This window comes from Budorcas taxicolor, chromosome 3, assembly GCF_023091745.1.
Source record: "Budorcas taxicolor isolate Tak-1 chromosome 3, Takin1.1, whole genome shotgun sequence".
NCBI lineage: Eukaryota > Metazoa > Chordata > Mammalia > Artiodactyla > Bovidae > Budorcas > Budorcas taxicolor.
The window spans coordinates 10,258,896-10,266,660 of NC_068912.1; positions in this window are offsets into that span (position 1 = coordinate 10,258,896).

Genomic DNA, 7,765 nt, shown 5'->3' on the forward strand with positions numbered 1-7,765 from the left:
GCCCAGCATCTGGCCTCCTTCTCTTCCTGGATTACAGCAGGAAGGGTGAGTGGAAGGGGGCAACTCCCTTCTCTGCGCCGGCCCCTCCACCAACCTTGACTTTGGACCTGGGGAGATCAGGTAGTGGGAGGAAATAACAAGGAGAAAATAGATCCCAGTTCAAGCCTCAGTGTGTAGACAGAGTGAGAGAAGTAATTGGAGATGCAGCAAGAAGGCTCATGGTTAGACAACAGGAGGGACCACCTGAAGAAGTCAGTGAAAGAAAGACCCACAGGTGGGGGGCAGCCTTGCCCTGGGTGGACCAGAGATGACTTGGGATTTAGGAACCAGCTGCTCATCGGTTCCTGGGTCAGAGTGCCTGGGTTATCTTCTGCCCTGCCCTCTGCAGGACACAAGGTGAGATAGGGCAGGCCAGCTTCCAGCACTGGGTTCTCAGGGTTTTCACACCCCATCCTCATCCCTGCTGGCACCTCCCAGTACTGCCCAGTCCTTCCAAGGTCCTGGCTCTGGTCCTTGTAGCCAGGCCCAACACCAGAAGGGGCTGTGCCCTTCCTCTGCCCACAGAAACCTGGTGAAGGGGGGAGGGTCCCTGCCTAGCCCTGCAGTTGGGTGAATCTAGCCGCTAGTGGTAAAGAATGCAGGAAACCTAAGAGACGTGGTTTGGATCCCTGGGTGGGGAAGGTCCCCTGGAGGACGGCATGGCCACCCACTCCGGTGTTCTTGCCTGGAGAATCCATGGACAGAGGAGCCTTGCGGGCTACAGTCCGTGGGGTCGCACAGAGTCAGACACGACTGAAGCTACTTAGCACGCACACACATACACGCAGTCCTAAGGGCGCTGCTACGTGCATATCTGGGACTCAGACAAAGCAAAGGAGCACAGGACCCAGGGCCCATCCCTCACCTGTGTAGGGTGTCCCTGGCCTCCCTCCCTGCCCAGGACAGTGTGGAGGCTCTGGGAGGTCACCCCTTCCTCCTCCTCCTCTGCAGACCTCCAACTCCAGGACATCAACCAGAGTAGACGCCACCTGGTCTTTTGATTTGGGGTGCCTGGTTGGGCTCCTGCTTCCTTTGAACACAGCCAGTGGTGCCAGCTTGGACCAGTGCCCTTGGGGTAAGAAGAGGGAAGCAGAGCAAGAAAGACTTGAAAGTTGGAGGTGGGAAGTCCGGGGGGAGTGGGCTGGGGGCTGGATCTGAGAGAAAGTCTTAGATCAGAAAGCAGGTCCACGAAGGAGAGGCTGTGTGGTCCTGAACCAAGTGTTCTCTTGGTATGGGAGGATCTGGGAAGGAGGTGTGTGCGTGAGAGCGAGACAGGAGACAGGCAGAGGAGGGTATATTCTTGTGTGTGTGCAGACGTGTGCCAGTCAGTGACGGAGGGCTGCTGTGTGTAGGGAAGAGCCTGTGGGAAGGAGCTGAGTAAACTCCTGAGGAGAGGGTGTCGTCAGTGTGGTAACACCCCGTCCTCTGCGTTCCTGGGTTCCTGGTGTGAGTGTGTGGCTGGTGCGGAGCACGTGTGGAGTCAGGCGGGTGTACGTGAGAGTCCATGGGAGAATGTGTGTGTGCACGGGGAGGGGGTGGGGACGCCGCTCAGCTGCAGATGGGCTTTCAAGGTCTCCAAGAAACAGTTTTGTTTCCTAAGTGACTGGCCTCCTGGGGCCTCCAGCCCAGACTTGAAGGTTGTTTCAAGATCATGAAAGAGCGCGAGGGAGGGTGAGTGGGAGGCAGGAAGCACTGGGAGGTGCTATCACTGCCGCCCCTGGCCCTGCGCCCACCCCTCACCCCACTTCTCTGCCCCAGTCCCTCCCGATCTGGGCCTGGCTCCCCAGTCCTGCTTGCTCTTCCTCGCCTCCCTTTGTCAGCCCGCTCCAGGCAGTCTCTCCTCTCGCTTCCGTCATTCCCTTCCCTCCCCGCTGCTCCCCCTCCCCGCCATTGCTCTTCAGGGTCTTGTCACCACTGCCAGGCTTCTGGGGCCTTCTGGGGGAGTGAGTGAACAAGCTCTCCTCACTCTGGGAGGCTGGCTAGGGTGACAGGATGATCGGGAGCAGGGCAGGCCTGGGCTGTCCCAGAAATCTGCCTCTTTTCCCTCCTCCCCAGCCCTCTCTCCTCGCAGGTCCCACAGGTTGCAGTGATCTTGTGCGCAGGTTGGGCTCGGAGCTGCAAAGAGCCTGTCCAGGTCCTGCTGCTGCCTCAGTTCCCCCACTGGACCCCAAGGGCTGTGTTGGATTTTTCTCTCTCTCTCTTTCTGTGTTTACATCTGTGTCTCTGTGCTCTTTCTTGTCTTTTCAAACCACTCAGAATGCATCTTAGAAACCTCTTCCTCTGTTTCTCTTCGCTTCTGTCATTTTAAATTTTTCCTCTGGATTATATATGTTGGTGAAACCACATTATACAGAATTCAGAAAATGGACAACAAGTATGAGCGCCTGGAGGAATTTTCCTCAATCTCTCCGCCTCTGCTCCCTGCCCACCTCTTTTGGCTCTCTTTGCTGCTCTCTGGGTTGGGATGGCTCCATGTTTGTGTCCTGGAAATGCAGTGGAAGGCATATGGAGGGGCAGGAAAGGATCAGAGTGTGGCCTGGGAGATGCTTGTCAACCTCCCCGCTAAGCATGATGGCCCAGAGCTGCTCTGGGCCTGTCTTCCCACAGTCCTACCTGCAGCCCCGACCATGGTCCAATGCAAAGGGGACACGTCTGCAAGTCAGGCCAGCGAGGCTGGTGCCAGTGGAACCACTCAAGGGACCTTAGGGAAGAGGCATCCTTCATCTGAATAATGAGCAGAGCTAGAAAATTTCTGAGGTTTCTTTACAGCTCTGATGATCCCCAAATTCCAGGCTACTTCCTTCTTAGCACTTGGCTCCACCCAGGTAAACAGGAAAAATTACCTGTGTTTGTATCTCCAACAATCAGTTGGAGACCAGGGTTCAGAAGGAGATCCAAGGGGCAGGCACTCCTATTTTGTTCATTAGTATGACTCTCAGAAATGGGTCTGATCCCTTCAGCTCTTGGCACAGAGGGAAGGAAGGGCTCAGGGTCTGAGCAAAGACTACCCTGCTTTCTTACAGAGTACCTGCGTGAGAAGGGAAAGGGTCTGGCTATCTTTGGGGGAGAAGAGCCAGGTTGAGGGTGAGGTTGGAGAAACCGGACATTTCTTGGCTGGCATTTGACCCACAAAACCCAGATGAGTCTGTTTCCAGAGCTTCTTTGGGCTGGGCAAAGTCTGTGAGGGGTAATGGGAAGGATGTGGTTAATGGGCCCTGCTGAGTGTGGGGGGCAGGGGTCACAGCTGGGCCCGCTAGGGTTCCTGTTTGCCTTTGATTCCATCTGGGTAGGGAGGGAGCGGCCCCCAGCCCCCTGGGGCAGGTTTGGTTTGGCTAGAGATCTGACCCAGAGCTCCCCGCCTCTCTGTTCCCCCTATCAAGAGGCAGCCTGGTTCCCCCCCCCCCGCAGCCTCCTCCTTCCCTAACCAGGCCCCCTCCACTTGGCCCAGGACACGGCTCTGTTTGTCTTCCTGCCCTCTTAGGTATTCTGGACCCCCAGATGGGCCAGGAGGCCCTGAAAACACCTGAGACGCAGGGCAGCAGCCTCGTTCTGCACAATGAGCTCTCCTTGGAACCTCAGGGAGCTCGGCCTCTCCTGGGCCTCAGTTTTTCTGTAAGTCCTGACGCATTCACCCTTGTGCTCTCTCTTGATGTTCTCAGCCCTCCCCCTTGGGGAATGTGAATGCCCCCATAGACGACTCAGCCAGTGGGGCGAGTTCCCAGTCAAGCCACCGCCCCCTTCAGACTCTCCCAGCATTTCTGGAGCACTGACTGTGTGCCAGGCTCCCTGCACACAGGTGCTAGAGAGACTGTTGCAATCAAGGCGAGCAAGGTCGCCATGTCATGGTCCTTTTGTCAGAATCTCATGGCCTTTCAGACTCCAAATCCCTCCACCCTCCACTGCATCCCTTGACCTGAGCTCCCAGGGCAGCTCTGAGCCCTTGGGGACACCTCATTTCCTCTAGCTCCTCATACTTCTTCACCTCCATTTCTGCTGAATGAGATTGGGTGGACCTAGGCTCTGCTTCCCACCTGGGCAATTCCCCTATCCCAAAGATGCTAGGCCACGGAGCTCTAGACATCACTGAGGCTAGACCAGAGGGAGGGCAGAGGCTTGCGGAATAGGACTCACTCCACCATGAGCTAGCAGTGTGGACCTGAATAAGTCCTTTGCCTCCCATCAATAGAGTGAGGGGGTGGACTGCGAAGAGGTTCTCAGTCCTAGCTCTATATTAAGGTTCTATGCCTGGGCCTTACCCCAAGGATCATGTTTTAGCTGGTCTGAGATGGGGCCCAGCCATTAGTGTCTTTTAAAAGCTCCCAGATGATTCAATGTGCAGGCAGAGTTGGAACCAATTGTGTCTAAGAACTCTAGCTCATTAGAGTTAACAGTTTAATGAGGCACCTCGCTAAGCACTTGTGTACTTTCCATGAGTTCCTCAGTTTAATAACTTTTAAATTACAAACACATCTTTTATTGATGGGAAAACTGAAACCCCAAGATCCCAAGATGCTAACCCAAGCAGGGCAGTTAGGATTCAAACCCAGGCAGTTTGTTTCTAGAACCCGAATGTGTCATTTCCATGGTATAGCGATGCAGAGGAGGATCTGCTCTGGGTTCTCATCCCCACGAGCACATGTGCAGAAACCTCTAGGTTGCAGTGGTAAGAGTGAAGAGTGCCCCCAGGAGACACAGGAGAGGAACAGTACAGCTGGCTGCACACTGTTCAGTTTAGAGGGGGAGGGAAGCTTGGTGAAGGAAGAGATGGTTCTCAGCTGGAAGAATTAGGAGGCTTGCAGCAGGGAGCTGGCATTCTAGTAGGGCCTCAACAGACAGGTAGGGTCTAGCTTAGAGACCCAGAGAGAGCACGCTCCAAGTAGAGGAAACACCATGGTCACAGGCACAGAAGCCTGGAACTCCCAGTGCGCCAAGAAACATGGGAGCCAAGGGATTTCCATGGTGGCCCGATGGCTAAGACTCCACGATCCCAATGCAGAGGGCCTGGGTTCAGGGTCAGAGAACTGGATTCCACATGCCGCAACTAAGAGTTCATAGGCCGCAACTAAAGATCTTGCATGCCACAACTAAAACCCAGAGCAGAGCAGCCGAATAAATAATGGCGTTAGTGGTAAGAAGAAAAAAAAAAACCCCGCCTGCCAGTGCAGGAGATAAAAGAGACACAGGCTGGATCCTGGTCCGGAAGATCCCCTGGAGGAGAAATGGCAGTCCATTCCAGTATTGTTGCCTGAAGAATCCTATGGACAAAAGGGCCTGGTGGGCTACTGTCCATAGGATCGCAGAGTCAGACATGATTGAAGCGACTTAGCTCGCAAATATCTTTTTCTTAAAAAAGAAAAGAAACACGGGAGCCGATACTGGGAATGGAGGTGGGGGTCATTTCGTGCGGGGCCTTGAAGACCAGCTAGGTGCCACTCTCAACGCCATTCTAAAGGCTCTGATGATAATAAACGCTTGGAGTGCTTGTTACAAATACAGGAAAGCAGTCACATCTCTTAGAAATCCTGATCTAAAAGGGCAGGGGTGAGGAGTGGGATTCAGTATTTTTACCACCAAGCAAGTTTGAAAAATATTGTTGTAGCGACATGGAGCCACTTCAAAGGTTTGAGCAGGGAGGAGGGATGTTCTCAGATGGTTCAATGATTGCAGGCGGTGTGTGCACACGAACTGGGGTGTTGGGCTGGGAGAGACGGAAAGGAGGTTACGGCAAAAATTTAGCCAAGGGGTGTGAAGGTCTGGATCAAGAGAGTTGCAATGACAATGATGAGAGAAGGACTTTGGGAGGTAGAATTTCAGGATTTGGCAATTGATTGTATGGGAGGAAGGAGCTGGAGATGGAAGTGGATGCTAGTGCAGAATTAACTACTATAAGGGTATGGGGACTTCCCTGGTGGTCCAGCGGTAAAGAATCCACCCTTTCAACGCAGGGGACAAGGTTCCCTTCCCGCTCAGGGAACTAAGATCCCACGTGCCACGGGGCAGCTAAGCCTGTGCACTGCGGCTACTGAGCCCACACTCTAGAAACTGGTGCCACAACTTGAGAAGCCCACGTGCTGCAACAAAGACCCCAGTACAACCGAAAAGGAAGGCAGAGGATGGCTGAAAGGAGGCTGTGTGGCAGAGAACGTGCGTGTTTGCCCTGGAGAGTGTTCAGCGTGAGATGCTGCTGGCAGGCTTTCCAGGTGAAGGTGCCCAGTGGGTGGTGAAATGGGGATTGGCGCTTGGGAGAGAGGACAGGCCACGGAAGTCACCTGCACAGAGGTGAGCGCTGAACCAGGGGAGCGGAGGAGAGTGCCGGCGGTCGTGGACAGATGCGTGGGTCACACCCAGCACAGAGGAGGATCCAAAGACGGAGAATAGACAAGCCAGCGAGACGGAGAGCGAGACCCAGGAGGAGGCCTGGAAACCGACAGAGGAAAAAGTTTCAAGGGCAAGAAACTAGCAGCTTCAGATGCTACAGAAGGCCAAGGGGAAGTGAAAGATGGCCACACTGGGGAAACGTGGAAGTTACTGGTGTAACCTTCAGAAAACCATTTCCATAGAGGGTATGTGTGTGTGTCAGTTGCTCGGTCATGTCCGACTCTTTGCAATTCCATGGACTGTTTGCCTGCCAGGCTCCTCTGTCGATGGAATTCTCCAGGCAAGAATATTGGAGTGGGTTGCTATTTCCTTCTCCAGGGGATCTTCCTGACCTAGGGATCAAACCCAGGTCTCCCGCATTGCAGGCAGATTCTCTACTGTCTGAGCCAGGAGGGTAGAGTTTGCAAATAAAATTGTGAAGGGTTAAGGAGTGCATGGTGAGGAAACTGAAGCAGGGGTGGAGGATACCCTCTTCAAGAGGAGTCCAGGAAGTGGAAGGGAAAAGATAGCAGGGAACACAGAACAGAGTAGGTGGGAGCCAGGGAAGGACACGGTTCACCGAGAAGAATCTCCCGCCTCGATCTGCCGCAGAAGCCGCAGGAGCCCTAGCTTTGATCGTAGCCAGGCACCGTGGTTCCTACATTCTCATTTATTTTCACAACAATCTCAAAAAGCAAGAGGTCAAGACCACACTAATTCTCCTATTCCACACAGTGAAATCAAGACTAGAGAAACTCAGAGATGGGATGGAGGCCACACAGCCGGGAGATCCAGGTGCATCCAGGCCTGTGTTGTCTGATTCTGGAATCTCAGCCCTGACATTTTTGACTATGTTCAGAATACAGAAGTTCTGTTTCATATTTCTGAACTCCTGAAGGTAACTGGCTTGATCCCCCTCTTTGGGGGTGTGTTCCGTCGAGTTGCCTTCCCCCAGGGATATCCGGTTCAGGAGCTGGCATCCTGAGCGCCAGTGCTCGGCGATTTGTTACCCCCTGGAGCAGGCAGTCCTGTACATCTGGACTCCTATCACCCTGTCCTGCTAGCCGGCTGGACCTGCTCGCTTGTCATTCCCATAGATGTCAGCTTCTTCTCAGTGTGGTGGTTTGTCCCATGCAGAGGCTGGTTGGCAACACGGTCAGGAACTGCTGTGCAGTCAGAATGCCTGGATAAGAAACCCTAGATCCGGGATCTCCCTGCTGGTCCAGTGGTTAAGACTTCATGCTCCCACTGCAGAGGCTTCCGAGGTGGTGCTAGTGGTAAGGAAGCTGCCTGCCTGGGAATGCAGGGGTCGTACAAGATGCAGGTTTGATCCCTGGGTTGGGAAGATTTCCTGGAGAAGGGCATGGCA